Source organism: Protopterus annectens, chromosome 9.part0, assembly GCF_019279795.1.
Source record: "Protopterus annectens isolate FY-2018-M chromosome 9.part0, PAN1.0, whole genome shotgun sequence".
NCBI classification, from domain to species: Eukaryota; Metazoa; Chordata; order Ceratodontiformes; family Protopteridae; genus Protopterus; species Protopterus annectens.
Genome location: NC_056743.1, coordinates 876,173,904 through 876,194,851, shown reverse-complemented (window position 1 = coordinate 876,194,851; position 20,948 = coordinate 876,173,904). Strand labels below are relative to the sequence as shown.

Here is a 20,948-nt window from a genome sequence, read left to right as displayed (position 1 = left end):
TGGTTTTCATATTTTGTTAGGATATAGGTGGTGATGAGAAGTATAATTATGATGGGGTAATAGTATAAGTGAAATTTGCCATACTGAAGTAGGGAAGTAGGTATCGAGTGGGGAAGAGACTTTGTGTGAGGTTTGTTAGAGGGTTGGGCCTTGGGGTGGGAGGAGTTATGGAGTTTGACAAGGAGCCTTGGATTTGTTAAGTGGGAAAGTGGGAGGGACTATTTGTAGCTATAAAAGTAGGGATACTGGGGGCGGGTGGGATAAGGGGCAGGGAGGGGAGCGGGCCTACACTGCCAGGAGATTTTGCAGGGTCTTAAAGGTAACAATTTCCAGTAGAATAACTCAACACAATGGAGTTACTAGTGCTGAATTTATAAAGATACAATTTTACAGGCTTTGTATTATTAAAGTCTTCAAGAGTGTCAGGTTCTTAACAAGGACAGTATAGTTCTCTCTGAATAGGGTACTAATGCTTTGTGTTTACCCTGATTTTTAAGAAGAGTTGAGGCTGCAGGTTTAGTTTTCTTTTGTGGTCCTGATGGGCCGCTGTCAGGTCTTGGGAACCACAGGAAGCTAGGCAAGGGAGGGGGCTACCCTGATTTTTAAGAAGAGTTGAGGCTGCAGGTTTAGTTTTCTTTTGTGGTCCTAATGGGCCGCTGTCAGGTCTTGGGAACCACAGGAAGCTAGGCAAGGGAGGGGGCTACCTCAGCTTCCCTGGTGGTCTAGTGGTTAGGATTCGGCGCTCTCACCGCCGCGGCCCGGGTTCGATTCCCGGTCAGGGAAACAGTCTTTTTTTTCCTTGGAATATTAAAATTATTTGCACATGACCTTTTTTGCCTTTCACCCGAATCTTGTCACATGTTGGATTTATATTATGAAAGCAGCTGAAATGCTTGGCGAAACAAGTTGCAAAGTGCGGAAAGAGACGTCTGCGGTATAGTGTGCAGAATGACTTTTGGTGCCTGGCTCCCATTAATTTGTTGGGATAGGCTCCAGTGTCTCTGCAGCCACGTATAAATACCCAGATCTCGTTTGGTACCTAGAGGGAAAACTGCCTAGCATAAAAAAACTTTCCGCCAAGGAAAGAAGAGCAATTAGCCGAAGGGCTGTAAGGGGAAACCAGATAATCAAATATTAAAACTACTGGTGCCCAAGGAAGAGATCTTCCAGAGACAAGGGAGAACAAGGTCTGTCCAGGCAAGGGGGACAGGAGGGAGGGTCGCAAGAAAGAAGGCGAGAGAAGACAACTAACATGGAACGTTATGGTAGGTACATAACTTCTAAATGTTAAGTTGTCAATCTCGCCTTCATTCTTGCTTGATGGGACCGCATCCCTAGCACCTCTATCCTGGGTTGCTCAATGGAACAGACTCTTGAGAACCGTGGAACCAAAGCTAGCTCTATCCCTGGAGGCCAAATCCAATTTGTAATGAGAAACAAAGGTATGAGGAGTGGCCCAAGTGGCTGCTGCAAAAATAGTATCTAAGGGTAGCCTAGCCTGAAAAGCTGTAGAAGTGGCTAGGCCTCTAGTGGAATGTGCTTTTGGTTTTGAGCCCAGTTGTTTGCCCCTAAGTTGATAAATGTCGGAAATGGTAGAAGATAGCCATCTAGATAGGGTCACTTTGGAAACAGGGAGGCCTTTCTTATTTTCAGCATAAGAAAGAAATAGCTGATCAGATTTTCTGAATTGCTTTGTTCTGTCCAAATAATATCCGAGTTGGCGGTGAACATCTAGGTAATGCAACTTTTGTTCTGATCTGTTGGAATAATTAGGAAAAAATACAGGAAGATCAATGGATTGATTTAAATTTGTTTTTGAAGCAACCTTGGGCAAAAAGGATGGATTAGTTCTCAAGGAAACTCTGTCCTTGTGGAAGACCAAATAAGGATGAACAGAGAGGGCATGAAGTGCTGACACTCTCCTAGCCAAGGTAATAGCGACCAGGAAGAGTGTCTTCCACGAAAGAAACTTTAGTGAACATGAAGCAGCTGGTTCGAAAGGTGGAAGAATTAAGGATGTCAGCACTAGATTTAGGTCCCATTGTGGTGGAGGGCTTCTGACAGGAGGCTTCAGGAGAAAAATTCCTTTCAGAAAAGCTTTACAAAGCTTGTGGGACATAATGTTGTGGTCTGCAAACCTGACATGAAAGTTCGAGATTGCTGCCAACTGAACTTTAACTGTGGAAGATGAAGAACCTGAGTGAAAAATCTCCGCTAGAAAATCCAAAACCATATGAACAGGGGCAGTAAAGGGATCTATGTTCCTCGATTTCGCCCAAAGGGAGAAACATTTCCACTTGCTAGTGTAAATCCTTCTGGTAGAGGATTTAAGAGAAGCTACTATGATCCCTCTAACTGGGTTAGAGATCATAGGAAGCCTGGCTAAGGAAGGAAGTGGAGCAACCATGCTGTGAGGTTGAGAGAAGGAATGGACCGATGCAGCTGACCCGACTGGTGGATCAGAAGATCTGGCACTGGGTCCAGATGCCACGGCTGCACCAAAAGATGACGATGAAGGAACGGAAACCAAATTTGACGAGGCCAATAAGGGGCAATGAGAATCATGTTGGCTCTCAAAATGGTAGCTTTCTGGAGTACCTGTGGTATCAATGGAAAGGGAGGAAAGGCATAAAGAAGTCCCTGGGGCCAATCTTGGGTAAGAGCGTCTCTGGGGGGATGGCCCGGAAGAGGGAAGAGAGAAGAAGTCTGGGCATTTGCTGTTTTGGGGAGTAGCAAAAAGATCGCAACATGGGCGGCCCCACTTCTGAAAAATCTCCTCCGCTATAAAATGGTTGAGAGACCACTCGTGAGGCAAGAGAATTGCTCTGCTCAATTTGTCCACTAGTATGTTGGTTTTCCCAGGGATATGTGTTGCTACCAGAAACCGATGAGAGGAGATAGCCCATTGCCAAAGCCTGAGAGCCTCTCGACACAAGGGATAGGACTTGGTTCCGCCCTGCTTGTTGATGTACCACACTACGGACATGTTGTCCGTGTGAACTGCAATCGTTCCTAGTGGAATAAAGTCGTTGAGGGCTTGCAACGTTAAAAGCACTGCTCTCATCTCTAGGACATTTATGTGCAGGTGGTATTCGAATGGTTGCCATGTCCCATGAACCATCCTGCCCTGATAATGACCCCCCCCCCACCCGATCAGGGAGGCGTCCATAGTGACTGTGGCTACCGGGGCCGGGGAAACAAAGGGTCTGCCCTGATGGACTTGGGGAGAGGAAATCCACCAGGATAGATGGTTCTTGCAAGTTTGTGTCACCAGGATCTGGTGACGCATGAGAAGCTGTTGGAAGGACCATTGGGTGAACAGCATCCATTGCAAGAGACGCATGTAAAAACGGGCCAAAGGAAGAAGAGTGATGGCAGCTGCCATGAGGCCCAATACTTTCAGGACCAGTCTGGCTTGCACATTTTTGCTGGCAAGAATGATCCGCACATGGTTTTGGATATCTAGGATTCTCTGGTCTGTTAGATTTGCTGACCTCCGAGCAGTGTCTAAATTTGCACCTATAAAAGTAATAGATTGGCAGGGCAATAAGGAGGACTTTTCGTAATTGACTGAAATTCCTAACTGACTGCAGAGACGTAGGGTGTAATCTCTGGCTTGGAGAAGTTGATGCCTGGTGGTGGCTGAGAGGAGCCAGTCATTGAGGTACGGAAACACCTGGAATCCTTGACGTCTCAGGTGAGCCGTGACCACTGCCATGCATTTGGTGAACACTCTGAGGGCTGTAGTGAGACCAAAGGGCAGGGCTCTGAATTGAAAATGACTGGTCCCCAGCCGAAAGCGGAGAAATCTTCTGGAGCGTCTGTTGATTTTATATGATAGTACGCATCCTGAAGGTCTATGGAGCACATCCAGTTGTCTTTGCCCAGAAAGGGCAAAATCGATTGAAGTGTGACCATCCGAAATCTTGTCTTTTTGACAGACTTGTTTAGTCTGCTGAGGTCTAATATTGGTCTCCAGTCTCCCGTCTTTTTGGGGACCAAAAAGAACCTTGAGTAGATTCCGGACCCTAAATGATCTGTTGGTACTGGCTGGATGGCCCATTTTTTTAGAAGCTTTGAAACTTCTAGTTTTGCAATTTCCCTTAGACCGGGTGGAACGTCTGGAAGGGAACCTTTTTGAGGGAAGGGGCTTTCCTCGAAAGGAATCTTGTAACCCTCGGATATGATCGACTGTACCCATCTCTCTTGAGAGAGGGAAAACCAGGCTTCTGGGTACAGCGATAATCTTCCCCCGACTGCCTCCAAGGGTGGACAGTCGGGCAACACCTCAGGGATGCTGGAAGGGCTTGTCAGCAAGAGGCGCTCTGTTGCCCTGGTTCTGCGGACCCCCTCTTCCCCTAGGGTGGCATCTATTGTTATTACCCCCTCTGCCTCTAGGGGTAAACTGACCACGTGTGTCCGGCGTGACTCCCTGAGATTTTCGGAACCACATCTTTCCCCCTTCTGTCCCTTAGGATAAGGCCTAGAAGGGGTGGAGAAACGGACTCCTACGGCAGAAAGAGTCTTGCCGTCTTGCTCACACCTGGTCAACGTATCCTTCACTTGAGGGCCAAACAATGTTGACCCATCAAAGGGAGAGTTTGCGGCGCCTTAAGGGGTCGGCAAAATTACAGAGCCGCATCCAGGACTGACGCCGAAGAGCCACTCCTGTCCCTGCAACTCTACTCGCTCCATCTGCTGCATAAGAAATTAGCCACATGGAGGAGTTTGTTATGGAGTTAAGGATTCCTAGCTGAGAGGCAATCTTTTCCTGAGCCCCTGTAGCTGAAGGATCCTGTACAACTTCACCTAATTCCTTAAGGATGTCCCTTTGAAGTCTGGTGAAGTGACATAAATAGTTCAGCGAACGCATGGCAAAGGTCGCTGAGGAAAACATCCGCTTACCATACCTGTCCATGGTCCTAGACTCCTTGTTAGGAGGATGGACTGGTACGGAAGGATCTGCAAGTTCCTTTTTGGTGGCGGCCGCCACCACCATGGCATCAACAGGGACACCTATTGTAAGAAATTGTTTCTCGGTAGGGGCTGTAATAAATTTAGAAGGCCTCCTGGGAACTGGTTCCACGGAATAAGGAGATGCCCACGCCTTCCGAGTTATCACCTCCATGAGGGGGTCGAAAGGCGGAGACACCCAGGAGGTGGAGGGTCGAGATCCAAAGGCCTCCAGGTATACCGACTCATCCTCGGAGGGATTAATGGAGGGCCAGTTTCCCCTCTGTTTTAGGAGTTCTAGGATGTCTGAGAAAGAGACATCCTCAGAGGGGGATCTTGGGGATCCCTCCGACTCATCTAAGTCGGTATCTGAAGTGGTAGACTCAGGGGAGTCTAGGTGCTTCCTCTTACAGGTCCTCTTATGTGGAGGATCTCCTGACAGATCAGGAGAATCCTCGGAAGAGGGGGTTCTTCCCAGTGCGGAAGCCTGAGGCGATGGATCTCTCGGTCCGGGAGCAAGAGAGTGGGAAGAGACATCTACAGGCACCATAGAGGGAGGAGCTAAGGGAATAGACTGCTGACTGAGCCCGGGGGCCAGCACACTCCTCATCACCTCAAAGGCTCCCCTCCCAGGGAGATCCGAGAGCCCCCGTTCCGAAGAAACAGGGGCTCCCGGGCCCACCGAAAGGGAAGGCTCCGAGGCAGATGTCGGAGCCGAGCTCACCAAGGCCGAAGCCCCGAGGGGAAGAGCAGGGTCGGACAAGGGTCCGATGCCACTCACCCCCTCGGAGCAGACCAGGGAAGCCCAACCACCGGATCCCTCCAAGGAAGGTCTCGAGGAGGAGATAAGTGTAGAAGCTGAAGGAGCAGAAAGGGGTGGTATCTGCACCGCAGCCGTAGCAGTGACTATTCCAATAGACTCCGGCTCCGAGCTCTGGAGGAGAGTCGAAGGAGGAACTTGAAGAGGGTGTGGGCTAGTAGTCGTCTGTTGAGACGGACTATGAAGCATTTGGGCTAGTGCCTGTGATTTTAACAATCTGCTTACCACTCTCTCCAAATCATGGTCTGAGAGCCTGGAAGACTTAGAAGATCGGCTCCGATGGCACTGCTCAGAAAGAAGAGGAGAGGTCGGTGCCGAAAGTATAGGCTCCAAAGAGGGAGACCTGGACCGCTTCCTCGACGGTGCCGAAGAACCCTCGGTTCCAGACAGAGCCGACAACTTATCGGCTCCAAGCCTGGTCAAAGATGTGTCTGTTCCAACCGGAGCCGACACAGGCAAGGGAATAATGGTATCGGAGCCGTCCGGCACCGATACCGAAGCCTTAGACACATGGTGGCCGGAGCCGGTAGGAGCTGACACCAATGTGGCAGTTAAAGTATCGGCACCAAAGATTTAGCCAAAATAAGATCGGCTCCAGCCGGAGCCGATCTCGACTCCAAAGGAGTCGGAGTCAGGGCCGAAGGCTTAGTAGCAGAAGCCTGGGCCTTGGAGGTCTTAGAGGGCTGACCCGAAGCAGACTTGGCCGGGGAGCCCTCTGGTTTAAGTAAGCCCCTTAAGATTAGTTTATTTCTCCTTTCCTGCAGGACACTCTGGCTGAAGGAGTGACAAATAGCACAGGAGTCCTGCAGGTGGAGAGGTCCCAGGCAATAAATACAAGAAGTGTGACAGTCTGTCAGAGACATTTTCTGACAGCACGAGTCACAGTTCTTGAAGCCTGAGACCCTCGGTTCTTTGGACATGGTGAGAAGTACACAAAGTCCCAGACTCAGAAATTTAACTTATAAAGGGAGAAAACAAACTCACACACACACCCTGACAGGAAGGGATGGGAGAGGATTAAGGGCCCGACTAAGTAAAACAACTAGGGAAACAGTTTTAGAGCCTCGAACTCCTAGTTTATTATCTAAAAGTGACAAATATACTATAATCTGTGAGAAATATATGGAATGGGGTGACTAAATTCTGAATAAAAAATTACTTACCAAGAGCTGGTAAAAGGAGGACCTCATCAGCGAAGCGGCAAACGAGATCTGGGTATTTACCACCTTGCATCATGGGATATGGGGCTGCCTCGAGCTGGTAAAAGTGACTCTCGAGCTTAGCAAGTGCCGAGTCGGAGCCGAGGATCGGCTCCGAGCCCATCAAGCAAGAATGAAGGTGAGATTGACAACTTAACGTAAAATTTTCACAGTATTGGATATACCATAGAACACAGTGAAGGCAGTCATCAAAAAGTGGAGAAAATATGGGTCAACAATGACATTGCAAAGAACTGGACGTCCCTCCAAAATTGAAAAGAGAAGATGAAAACTGGTCAGGGAGGCTGCCAAGAGACCTACAGCAACACTGAAGGAGCTGCAGGAATTTGTAGCAAGTACTGGTAGTATACTACATGTGACAACAATCTCCCATATGCTCCATATGTCTGGGCTATGGGGTAGGATTGTGAGACTGAAGCCTTTTCTTGCACAGAAAAACATCCGGGTCCGCCTAAAATTTGCAAAACAAATACATAGTCTCTCCCAAAAGCATGTGGGAAAATGTGTTATGGTCTGTGACCAAGGTTGAACTTTTTGGCCACAATTCCAAAAGGTACATTTGGCGCAAAAGCACTTTGCATCACCAGAAGAACACCATCCCCACAATGAAGGATGGTGGTAGCAGTATCATGCTTTGGGGTTGCCTTTCTTCAAATGGAACTGGGGCTTTAGCCAAGGTGTTAGGAATTATGAACAGTTCCAAATACCAGTCACTTTTGGTCTAAAACCTTCAGGTGTCTGCTAGAAAGGACTGAGGAATTTCACCTTTCAACATGACAATGACCCCTAGTATACATCCAAATCAACAAAAGAATGGCTTCACCAGAAGAAAATTTAAAGTTTTGAAATGGCACAGCCAGAGCCCAGACCTAAATCCAATAGAAAATCTGTGGGGTGACCTGAAGAGGGCTGTGCACAAAAGATACCTTCTCAATCTGACAGATTTGGAGCACTTTTGCAAGAAAGAGTGGGCAAATATTGCCAAGTCATGATGTGCCATGCTGATAGACTCCTACCCAAGAAGACTGAATATTGTAATTAAATCAAAAAGTGCTTCAACAAAGTATTAGTTTAAGGGTGTGCACACTTATGCAACCAGCTTATTTTATGTTTTTTATTTTTTTATATTTTTCCCCTAACAGATTTTTTTTGTTTTTCAATTGAATTGTACAGGTTATAGGTCACATAAAAGGTGGGAAATGTTTTGAAATAATTTATTGTAGTCTCATTTTTTATATCACAAAAACCTGGTATTTTAACAGGGGTGCGCACACTTTCTATATCTACTGTACGTCTGCTTCTGGCTTGGAGCTTGTCATTATCAGTTCAAGGTACTACCCTTTGGTCTCAGCACAGCCCCCAGGGTGTTTGCCAAGTGCGTGGCAATAGTGGCAGCTCAATTGAGACTACATGCATTCCAGGTGTTTCCTGATCTAGACAGCTGGATTATTTCAGTCCCAACCAGGCATCGTCTATTGAAGGCAAGAGACAACGTTCTCCAGATGTGTTTACATCTAGGATTTCTCGTAGTTTACAGTTATCTCTGTCTGGAATCCTCTCAAAGTTTAAACTTTATGAGAACAATTCTCAACACAAGAGACAATATCCTCTGCAAAAATAGAAACAATCTGGTCGCATGTCACAAGAATAATCTGCAACAACAAAATCTCTGTTCGACTGGTTCTTCAGACTTTAGGGTCAATGGCAGCAGCGATAACACTAGTCCTCCTGGTCATATTTCATTTGAGAATTTTGCAATGGCTGTTAACAGCAAAGTGGTCTATCCTTCTACAACCAATGTCGACTGAAAGAGATCCCCAATATTTGCACAAAAAGATCTCAAATAGTGGATTCAATTGGATCAATTACTACAAGGTCACCCATTTGTTCTTCCCCTTTCCAAGGCCACAGTGACCAAGGATGCCTCTCAGCTAGAGTGGGGGGGGGCATTTTTTGGGCAAGAAAGTCCAGAGCACTTGATCCCCCACAGAGGCCAAGTTACATGTCAACATCCTAGAGATGAGAGCAGTGCTTTTAATGTTGCAGGCCTTCCAAGATGCTGTTCCCTTAGAAATTATTGCAATTCAATCAGGCAACATGTCAGTAGTCTTACATCAACTGACAAGGAGGAACCAGATCCTGAAAAATGTATATAAAAATGCACTCAGCTTACACAACCAAAGGCTCTTTAATAAAACAACAAAAAAAAAAATAAGGTAAGCACTTTCACGACCACAAATTGTCACTTCATCAGACAAATAACAATAGAAAAGGACAGTGATATATATAGACTATTAATTAACTAATTAGCTGATGTCATCAAATTAAACATGGTCTTTTGAGCTAACTAAAGAACACATTCAGCTACTTAACAAAGGTCTGTCGTTTATACCTGCTAAATGAGCAGACCATGCTGAAATGCTCAAAGATTTAAGATTACTGGGCAAAAACCTAACATTAAAAAGCATGTTTAGTAGTAATAATACCAATGAAGTTTTCAGTTACAAGAGACCTAATAACTTTGTTCCTGTTATGCGCCCTACTAACCTTTATTAATGTTTGAGAAACCAAATTTAGAACACTGTTTGAAGAGGGGACGAAGGCTACTTTTTGCAACATGACAAGACTCTGATGCTTTATATGAACTTAAAACATGTACTCGATTGACATTAAACCTGCAGACAAGGGTGGTGGGATTGTCATTCTTGACAAAGATTTATACTTATTACAAATGAAGGCATTGTTGCAAGATGTAAATACTTATCAGTGCATTTCTAAATTAACTGTTACTGGCACAATAGAAAAAGTTTCTTTTCTAGTTGTTGACTTAGTTATGACAGGTTTAATCAATGAAAATTTATTCAGATATTTTAATACAACTAATCCTGTAGTTCCTAAAGTTTATGGTTTACCTGAGATGCACAAGAATAGGCCCCTTCCACCTATGAGACCCGTTGTATCAGGTGGAGGATGGTGTACTGAATCTCTATCAATATATGTAGAAAATATTTTACACTTCTAGATAGTTGGCACACCATTCTGAAGGATACCAAAACTTTTCTAGAAAGATTACACAATAGATTATCTACTCTGGATAGTGACTATATGTTTGTCACATTAGATATAAAATCCCTTTTTACCTCTATCCCTAACGAATGGGGTATTGAAATGATTAGATCTTTCCTCACTTTGAAGAGATGTTTCGATGATGACCAAGTTGAACTTATCTGTGCTCTGTTAGAGATCGTATTAGAAAACAATGTTTTTGTTTTTGAAAATGATTTCTACCTCCAGAAGCACTGCTTGTGTCAACAGCTACGACAGTCTAATGCTAACAGACTGGGAACAGTCCACTTTATCAGACACGCATGCTTTGCGCGGACATGTCCTTTGGTATGTCCACTTTGTGGTTGATATTTTCCTGTTATGGGGAGGCAACACCAGTGAACTTCATCAACTAGTTGAGTATATGCATACCACTACTGAGTTCCTCAAGTTCAGCTATAAATACTTTTATGATGAAATAGTTTCTGGATGTGACCCTAAGGAAACCAGAATTGAATCAAATATTCAGTAGCATATATAAGAAACCAACAAGGAAAAATGCACTGTTACACAAAAACAGCATGCCCCCTAGACATATTCTTCGTAATATGCTAAAAGGACAAGTATATAGGGTGCTTAGATTACATCATAACGAACCTGATGCACGAAATGCCCTACAGACAAGTAAACAAGAATTCTGAATTTTGAATATGTGAACTTTTTGCTGAAAAACACACTTAAATATTCATATACTGTATATAAATTTGCTTCATATCTCACTAACACATTAGTTATTTATGACCAGCAGTAAAAATCATAAGGCTACCTATCTAAGTCACTGTGACAAACAATATCCCAATTAAACATCCCAGTTAAACCTGTATTAGAAGCAAGAATATAAGTTAGTACAATCTATGAGCATGTATTTTGTCATAGTGACCTGGATAGGTAGCCTTATGATTTTTACTGCTTATTGTCATAAATAACTACTAGACAGTATATGAATATTCAAGTATGTTTTTCAGCAAAACGTTCACATATTCAAAAGTTTATATATCTTTATTTTTCATATTTATACATGGAATTGTTTATAAATTGAATATTATGAAAATATATGAGTATGTATCTAAGGTTTTTAACTATTTTATTAATAATTTTACTACTTGTATCCAGTTGTTTAAGCAAGCTGTATTTATAGGTAGACTGGTTTTTAAGTGGATAAATGAATATTTAGCATCATTCATTAATATGCTATATATATATTTATATAAACACCAAAAACAACACGGTAACCACTGTCCATAAGACAAAACCGTCTTTGTAATGTAAAATAGCAGCACAGGTGCAACACTACTCGAACAGGCACAAAAACAGTTTATTAAATAACTACTGTTAAAATAATATAAAAACAACGGTTCAGCGCTTTCATCTGACTATGCAGACTTCATCAGAACAAGCGAATACAAAAATCAAACTCTAATTTATAAACCTTTTGGCGCCAGAAACCAAATCACCATTTAAAATGACAGTACATCGCTTTGTGCATACTTGTATCGTAACGCATCTTTTCACTGCAGTTATTTAAAAACACGCAGAACACAAAATCATCAAAGGTTCTAATGGTTCAAATAATATAAATAAATCAAAAAAGTATGTAAAAGTCATGATAAATAATAAATACTAAAAATAATATACTTCAATAATAAATATGTTTACATTTATTATAGAACATTTTTAGTTGATAAAATGCATACTTTGTTGTGTATACCAATTGCAATACATTTTTGAAGTAGATATTGAAACATATATGTAGAGGAGTTTTATGAAATATATTATATTTATATGTATCCACAGGTACTTTTAACAGATTTATTTAATAGATTTTTTAGTATTTATTATTATCATGATTTTTACGTACTTTTTTGATTTATTTGTATTATTTGAACCATTAGAACCGTTGATGCTTTTGTGTTCTGCGTGTTTTTAAATAACTTCAGTGAAAAGATACGTTACGATACAAGTATGCACAAAGCGATGTACTGTCATTTTAAATGGTGATTATTTGGCTTTTGGCTCCAAAAGGTTTATAAATTAAAGTTTGATTTTTGTATTCGCTTGTTCTGATGAAGTCTGCATAGTCGGATGAAAGCGCTTAACCGTTGTTTTTATATTATTTTAAGTAGTTATTTAATAAACAGTTTTTGTGCCAGTTCGAGTCGTGTTGCAGCTGTGCTGCTATTTTACATTACAAAGACGGTTTTGTCTTATTTATATATATATATATATATATATATATATATATATATATATATATATATATATATATATATATATTAATTGAAGGTCAATTCCCATTGGTGCAAGACTGTTATTTAAACTGGTTTAATTACACTAACTGTGTTCTGATGAAGTCTATGCTTAGTAGATGAAAGCGCTAAATCAGAGTGGTTATTTTTATTATTTTTTATTTTATAATAAAATTAGCCCGTGATTTTATGGATTTTTGAGCACTGGTACACCTTACAGCGTTACACTTATTGTATTTGTTGTTCTTCAGTTGGGTTTTACTGTTATTGGTTTTTATTAAATGCTATTTACCTATAGTGTCTGTCCTGCCTCCAGGAAGTAAAAGGATTTTTTTCCTCCACACTCCAAGCAAAAGTGAAAAATAAAAAAAAAAAATGCATTTTCCATCCGCTCACTTTCCACACAAGAAGCTTCTTCCGCTGCAAGGAACTTTTCCATAAGACAAAAGTGAAAGTCTGAAAGAATGCAAATGAACACCCAAAACGTATTCAGAGGAGAGGTAGCAGTGGAGCCCAAAATATTCAACACAGAAAATTTATTTAAATTAAAAAAAAAAAAAAAAAAAAAAAAAGATGTGTTTTTGTTTTTAGACAAGTCCATGCTCTGCAGAGTTGAGATTTCAGTGACTTCGTCTGCATACTGCTTTAAGAAAAAAAGCTGCAATATGATAGTCCATCCTATGTGTACATTTGTAGTCCTTTGGTGCTAGTATGAATCAAACCGCTGTCGTCTCTCAGCCATCCACATCTGATGTCTTTTTTTGTCTGATTCAGCCTTTGGGTTATCATATCTTAATGTGTCCAACCTCAGTGCTTTTAGAAGCTTGTAGATCCAGGTCTGACTCCTCACCTATCCATTATCTTTCACTTCCACCAAATACTTCCGATCTTATTTGCCACCTATTCTAGAAGGTTATATTTTTGAGGCCTCTGATTTCAGTGATTAGCCGAGTACGTTTTTCTTGATGGCTCCTTGTTTTTGGGAAGTTTCATCATTATCTTTTGCCTCCCCCATTTAGAACTTAAAAATATATAGTCTCATAATTTGTTGCTTTCTTCTGCATCTCTCTCCTACCCTTTCCAATGGATTGCCTTTACATTTTTGTCTTATTTTGGGATTTTTCTCTCTACTGTTATAGTGGTTTTGTTTTTAAAAGGTTGAATTTCCATCAAGATTCCCTGCCAAGCTTATGGCAGACACGGTTCAGGGGTTTAGGAAGTGTGCAGCCTGCGGACATAAGATTTCTCCACAAGACCCCCACACTGTCTGTATTTGTCTCAAAGCAGCCCACTTACAGATTGTGAGGCTTGCTTATCCTTTGGTTTTAGAGCCATTGAAGACCATAGATAGAAATTGGCCTTTAAAGGTCTTGTTCCTTAGTAAGGGCATTCAACTTCCTGTTAATCCTTCAGTTTCTCCAACTAAGGCCATGGAGAAATCTAAACAAAAAGAGAAATCAAGAGAAAGAGTGGGGCAATTTTGAGAAGAAATCAAGAAAACGGTTTCCAGTCCTACTGTCAGAACCCTTGGGTCTGGCACTGAGATCATCCAGTCCTACAGATCTTTCTGTGATTCTGATCCCTCCTTCAAATCCAAGACCTATGCATCCAAGCCTCCCGGGAGCACCCACATTGGATCAGACACTCCTCTTGACTTTGACTCCAGCTGTGTCCCTTACTGTCTTGACTCCAATGCCTTTGGATCATTGAGTCTCAGAGACAAAGCACTGATGTCAGGGGGCCTGATGTGTGAAGTCAGTACCAAAACTCTGGGAGCCATCTGTTTCACTCAAAGCCTCTGTGCTAGATAGCTCAGCTCTGATGTCCGATTTGGATCCGGGGCTACTTTCTTAAAATCTTTTCTTCCCTAAGGAGGCACTTGCTTCTTCTTGTCACAATGGGGCTGGAGTCTCTTCTGGCTTAATCTGTGCCTCAGAATTCGAGACTTTCAAAAGTAGGCCAGGAGAAAAGGTGCTTTCCACACACTTACCTCCATCCCAGCCTCTTTTGGATATTACGCCTGAAGCCGCACTTCTTCATTGACAGAGGCAGTCATCTTCATTTAGCCTAGAGGCTGCTCACCATTTCAATTCCTCATCTTATTCTGGCCCACCTACATAAGCCTAATCAAGGCATGGTGCTAGAAAACAGACATATAAGAGGAGATGTTTAGATTCCTGTCTGTAATCAGTTACTGAAGACACAGACTTCGATGACTGGGACAAGTCTCCAAGATTCCCCATGGTGGACGTTCCCTTTAGTGAAGCAGCAAGGGAATTAGTCCACTGATGCTCCCTCCTGTGAAGTCTGTGTTCCTAAAGGCTTTTGGAGCTGGCTCTTTTACCTTCTGGGTGGCACAACATGCTGATGCTCTCCTAGACCCAGTAGCTAGCTCAGTGGACTTGGAAGACTCCTGTCATGGTGGAACCAATCCCTAAAAAGCTAGGCAAAATGTTGGTCTTACCTAAAGATAGAGCACACTGTAAAACAAAGGACTCCCACTAGATACCATGTTTATAGTGGCAGCCACTAAAGAGCTCTCAGAGGAGAGTACTTGTATTCATCCATCTAATAGGGAATCTAGAGTTCTGGACAGATTTGGGAAACTGACATAAGCTTCAAGCATCTTTCACACCTGGAGCACTGAAGTACTTGACCCACATGATATATTTCCAGAGGGACCTGACAAAAGAACTCACAAAGTCCCTGTAAGGTAACCTGCTGTCAGACACTCAAGACAGTGGACTTACAGTCGTTCTAATGTATCCATGATGTCCTTCAAGGATGCATCTGCAGTCATCACATATGGGTTGTCCTACCTCAGGCAGCCCTTCGGTCGGCCGGATTCCAAAGTCTGGGTCCGGCGTCGGCTGATGTCACCCTTTCCCCGACGTCAGAGCGCCTGGGGTATAAAAACGTCAGCCGACGCCATCTTCCCCAGTCTTTCTTGCCGCGTGGTGCTCGAAGCAGAAGCAGTTCGCAAGTGCCGGTCAGCCAGCTCCTGTAATTCAGCTACCGAAGACTTCAAAAAGCTAAGTACCCCGTTGGGGACTCTTTCTTGCCTCAGCTGATGTCAGATAAAGTTAATAATTGCTTAACTTGTGGGAAACAAATACCTCATAAGGATTTCCACACGTACTGCCTCCCCTGCCTAGGCCCAGACCACGACGTTTCGGCCTGTACAGCCTGTGCTTCCTTCAACCGACGCACTCTTAGACGTCGGGCGGAGTTTGCAGAGGAATTTTTTGGGGCTAGTTTTTCGTACAATATGCCGTCGGAGACTCCGACTTCACATTTAATTAAGAAACGGAAGGACAAGGACTGACACACGCGGGCCTCGGTTTCGGCTGAAACCACGGCCAGGCCTACCGCGAGTGTCTCGGTCTCAGCTGAAACAGAGTCCTTGGTACTTCCAACCACCGAAACCGCTCAACCGACAACCTCGGCCCCGGCTGAGTCGGTTATTGAATTTCCAACTGAAACTGGTGTCCTGGAACCTTCCGACACCATACCTTTAGACAAAACTACACCAGCACGTGGTGCAGCCAGGCCTCCTGCATCCATGTCCATTAAGGCATTCTCTAGGGCTAAAGCTGCTAAAGTCTCAAAAGCTTTGCCTCCCAAGGTTATCCCTCGGGGACCCACTACAGGTTCACAGATTCTAAGCTTAGCAGAGGACCTTATCTCCTTAATTACGGGTTCTCAACCTCATCTGGACAGGGGCTCTCAACCTCCTCCAGACAAAAGGCCCAGGGTTGAGCCCTCTGATCTCCACTCCTCAGATGAGGCCTCTGATGGCTCTACTCTCTCGGACCACCAGGAGGAGGCGCTTTCGGCCTACGAGGATTCTGATGCAGAGGAATCTATTCCCTCGGCCTCCCCTCCTGAAGAGTTTTCCTTTGGGGAGACGCTTCACACTATGAGAGTGCATTTCCAGTGGCAGGGCCAGGAATTCTCTGATTCCAGGAAGAGATTAAGGACTTTCTTGCATTTGCCTCAGCATAGACCTTTGGCTATTCCTCCTGTTTTAAATGTCATTGATGATGTGTACTCTGACTCTAGCACAACCCCTGATTCTCTACCTCCGGCTCCTGTCAAACCCGATAGGTACTACAGGGTCCCGGACTCGCATCTTCACCTTTACAAGGCCCACTCTGCTGATCCAGAAACTATTTCCCAGGGCCCTAAAGGGGTTGCAGCTGTCACTACTAAAAATCCTCTCCCCTCTGAAAGGGAGTCTAGAGCTTTAGAGAGATGGGGTAAAAAAGTGTATACTTCTGCTACTCTTTCTATGAGGGCATTAAATTGTCAATTTCATATGATACAGTACCAAGAGTATTTGTTAGATGAATTGCATAAAAAACTGTCTTCACCTGAACCCCTAGATCGCAAATCACTTCAGGATCTGGTACATAACTCCCAACAGGTTAGCAACCATTTCTTGCAATGTGTTTTGTGATGCATTGGAAGCTTCATGTAGGTCAGCTGTGACTGGCGCAGTCATACGTAGGCATGCTTGGCTAAAGGAACAATCTCTGCCAGACCATGTCAAAGCAAAGCTTCTGGATGCTCCACTGGAAAAGCAAAAGTTATTTGGCTCCACGGCCCAGGAGGTCCTAAAGAAATTTGAAGAAAAGGCAAAATCTGTACAAACAGTCTAAAAGATTTTCTCCAAGTCCAACCACCAAGATTCAGCAGGAATTGGCCTTCCAAGAATTGGTCCTTTCCAGACTCAGAGAGGTTTCAGAGAGGGAAGAACAGGCGTGCCAGAGGTAGAGAGCAAGCTAGAGGCTCCTACAGAGGACGTCAATGGCATCCTCCCAACCAGAGAGGTCATGCAGGACCTACAACTGCTGCACAAGGACAGACTCAATGACTTTACTTTGACACCGCCAACCAGGGCTCAATTGGAAGCACCCTTGGGCGGAAAGCTTTCTTTATTCTCAGAAAATTGGCACAGTATTACAAGGGACAAATGGACACTATAAATAATAGACAAAGGATACAGGTTCCATTTTCACACACTACCAAAAAGAAAAGGCATGCCAGACCTGCCACCGAATCAAAGGGCAGAGGCTTTGAAACAAATCTCCAGCTTAATGCAAATGAAAGCTATAGAAAAGGTTCCTCTCTCAGAACAAGGCCAAGGATTTTATTCCAGACTATTCCTTGTTCCAAGAAAAGAAAAGCAATGGAGGCCTATTCTCGACTTGTCCGCACTGAATACTTATCTCATTGTGCCAAAGTTCAAAATGCTGACTCTACAGCAACTCCTTCCCATGCTGGGCAAGGGGTCTTGGCTGGTACCTCTAGACCTTAAGGAGGCATACCTGCATGTCCCTATCAGACAAAGTTGCAGAAGACACCTCAGATTTCTTGCAGGTTCAGAGCATTATCAATTCTCAGCATTGCCCTTTGGCTTATCTTCTGCGCCCAGAGTATTCATGAAATGCCTGGCATCAGTGATTGCACACTGCAGACTTCAGGGGATTCAAATATACCCATATCTGGATGACTGCCTTATACAAGCGGACAGCCAACAAACTTTGGTAAAACACTTGAACTATGCCATCCAACTACTTCAGGCCTTGGGATATACAGTCAACATTCACAAATCAAGACTTGTTCCATCCCAAAGAATGACCTTTCTGGGTGCCAATCTAGATACAACCACCCAAATGGCTTTCCTCACAGAAGAAAAACAAAGTCAACTACCAGTTTACTTCAAAAATCTGACAAGACAATCTCAGCTGACTGCAAGGAAAATCCTGCAGCCCCTGGGTTACATGGCTTCTTGCATCCTTCTGATTCCACAAGCAAGGCTACATATGAGGAAACTACAATGGTACCTAAGGAGTTTATGGACTCAGCACAGTCACAGCTTGGAAACTTTGATACCACTCATTCCATGCCTTCAAAAGGAATTTTTGTGGTGGGCTCAAGCAAGCCAGTCAAACAGGGGTCTGCCCTTCAGCAAACCAATAGCCAGCCAAACCATTACAACGGACGCTTCAGACCACGGATGGGGAGCGCACATGGAGGGCAGATGCATTCAAGGTCTATGGTCACAAAAAGAGCTACGCATGCACATAAACCAAAAGGAAATGCTGGCAGTGATACATGCATTCGAAGCCTTCATACCCTTACTGCATCAAGGCCACCTACTATTAAGGACAGACAACACCACAGTTATGTGGTACATAAACAAGCAAGGAGGCACCCATTCCTATCCTCTTTGCAGACTGGCAATGAATCTATGAGAACTTTCCTTGAAATTCAACATAGAGCTGCAATCTCACTTCGTGCCAGGAAAAGACAATATACTGGCGGACAGCTTAAGCAGAAATATCATGGATGCACACGAATGGATGCTGCACCCAGACATCTTTCTACAGATAACACAATCATGGGGGAGGCCGGACATGGATCTTTTTGCCTCCCCCCACAATCATCAGCTGAAGAAATTCTGCTCAAGGACATACCACCCACAAGCATGGAAAGTGGACGCCCTCTCTTTCAGCTGGAGAACTCTAACAGTGTATGCATTTCCACCTCTTCCATTAATGACCAAGGTCTTAATGAAGATCAGGACAGAGCAGCCAAAAGTGATTCTGATAGCTCCAGACTGGCCAAGACAGCACTGGTACCCACTGTTAAAGAGCATGTCATGCACGAAACCATGGCCTCTTCCTCAATGGCCACTTCTGACACAGCACAATTACAAAACTCTGCATTCCAACCTGAAAACCTTGCAAATAGCAGCGTGGAAAATACCTTGACTCCTACTCAGGATAAGCTATCCCAGAGAGTGAAGGATATTGTCATGGAAGCTCACTGGCCTTCCACAAGAAAGGCATATTCAGCAAAATGGAAAAGATTTCACACTTGGAACACCACAAAGGGCCTAGATGCGACAGTGATGAACATGGCACATATCCTGGAATACTTGGCAGAAATGTTCCACAATGGTCTGTCTTACTCTTCCATTAAAATTCATGCTTCAGCAATTTCAGCAGAGTACAATACTGATCCACCTGTCTTCTCACATCCTCTCCTAAGGCAGTTTCGAAGAGGAATTAAAAACATCAAGCCTCCAAGGAAACCACCACTGCCTACTTGGGTCCTTAACTTTGTGTTGGAAAAACTAACACTGCCTCCCTTTGAACCAGCAGCATCTGCAGAACTACAGTTCCTGTCTCAGAAGACTGCCTTCCTTCTGGCCATAACCTCAGCAAGAAGAGTATCTGAGTTACAGGCCCTCATGGCAGTACAGCCATTTATTATTTTTCATCAGGACAGAGTCTCATTGAGAACCAATCCTACATTTATGCCAAAGGTGGTATCCAGGGTCTCATTAAACCAAGCTATTCACTTGCCTACCTTCTTTCCGAATCCACAAAACAAAGGGGAGAAACTTCTGCACACCTTGGACATACACAGACAGTTGCGCTACTACTTGGACAGAACTAAAAGCTACAGAAAAACTGACCAGCTGTTGGTAGCATATGCTGCTGGTGCACAAGGAAAAGCAATTTCCAAACAGACAATCTCAAAATGGATAGGGAATTGCATTCGTTTTTGTTACTCCTTTCATGGAAAAACTGTGCCAGCTAACATTAGACCTCATTCCGCGAGAGCCACAGCCACCTCCACAGCCTTCTTTAGAGGGGTGGCTACCAAGGACATTTTAGAAGCTGCTACATGGAGCTCCGTGCATACATTTTCCAAGCATTCCAATTTGCCTTTATATTCCAGATCCAGAGCAGGCTTTGCTAAGGCAGTCCTGCAGGACATTTTAGCTACACCATCCTTTACATAGATCCTCCACCCCCAGTTTGGCTATGGTATTCTACCCATATGTGATGACTGCAGATGCATCCTTGAAGGACATAGTACAGTTTTGTACCTACCATAAATGTAGATGTCTGATAGGTATGCATCTGCAGTCAGGTTTTCCCTCCCTCCTTCCCCTCTGTGGTATTTCTGGGTACTTATCCCTCTTATAGCTAGCTGGGGTTATCTATTATGGTGCATTTGTTTTTATATTACTGTGTATGTTTGGAATTTTTTGCATCTCTCCAAATTTAGCCTTCCTTAGAGGGTACCTGGCATCTGGGGCAAGAAACACTGAGGAAGATGGCTTCGGCTGACATTTTTATACCCCAGGCGCTCTGACGTCGGGGAAAGGGCGACATCAGCCGACGCCGGACCCAGACTTTGGAATCCGGCCGACCGAAGGGCTACCTGAGGCAGGACAACCCATATGTGATGACTGCAGATGCATACGTATCGGACATCTACATTTATGGTAGGTACAAAACTGTACTTTTCTGCTTTCTAATGCAGCCGATGGTATGGATATAGAGCAGCAGATACTGGCTTTGCTATCTACCGACACACTTGAATGCGATTGTGACTTTGCGGAAGGCTTCAAGATGTCTTTCCTCAAAACTCCCTTTCATGGCTTCACACTCTTTGGGCTGAAAGTTATGGAAGTTCTCACCAGGAGTGAGCAGGATGGTAAAACCCCATCTGCCATTGGAATCCACTTCTCCACCCCTCAAAGAACCTCCTCCAGGAAATTAGAGAGGTGGTAATAAAATC

General features: G+C 43.8%; 2 protein-coding genes and 1 non-coding gene across 3 annotated transcripts in view; all 3 read left to right on the top strand.

Annotated features, from left to right (window-relative positions):
• LOC122811629 (probable E3 ubiquitin-protein ligase DTX3) overlaps window positions 1–20,948 on the top strand; it is a 1,276,614-nt gene that overhangs the window by 546,966 nt on the left and 708,700 nt on the right. The window lies entirely within an intron of this gene.
• The window catches only part of PIP4K2C (phosphatidylinositol-5-phosphate 4-kinase type 2 gamma), a 722,271-nt gene that overhangs the window by 434,962 nt on the left and 266,361 nt on the right, over window positions 1–20,948 (top strand). The window lies entirely within an intron of this gene.
• Window positions 712–783, top strand: TRNAE-CUC. The gene has a single exon. It is a non-coding gene; the product is annotated as a tRNA-Glu (tRNA).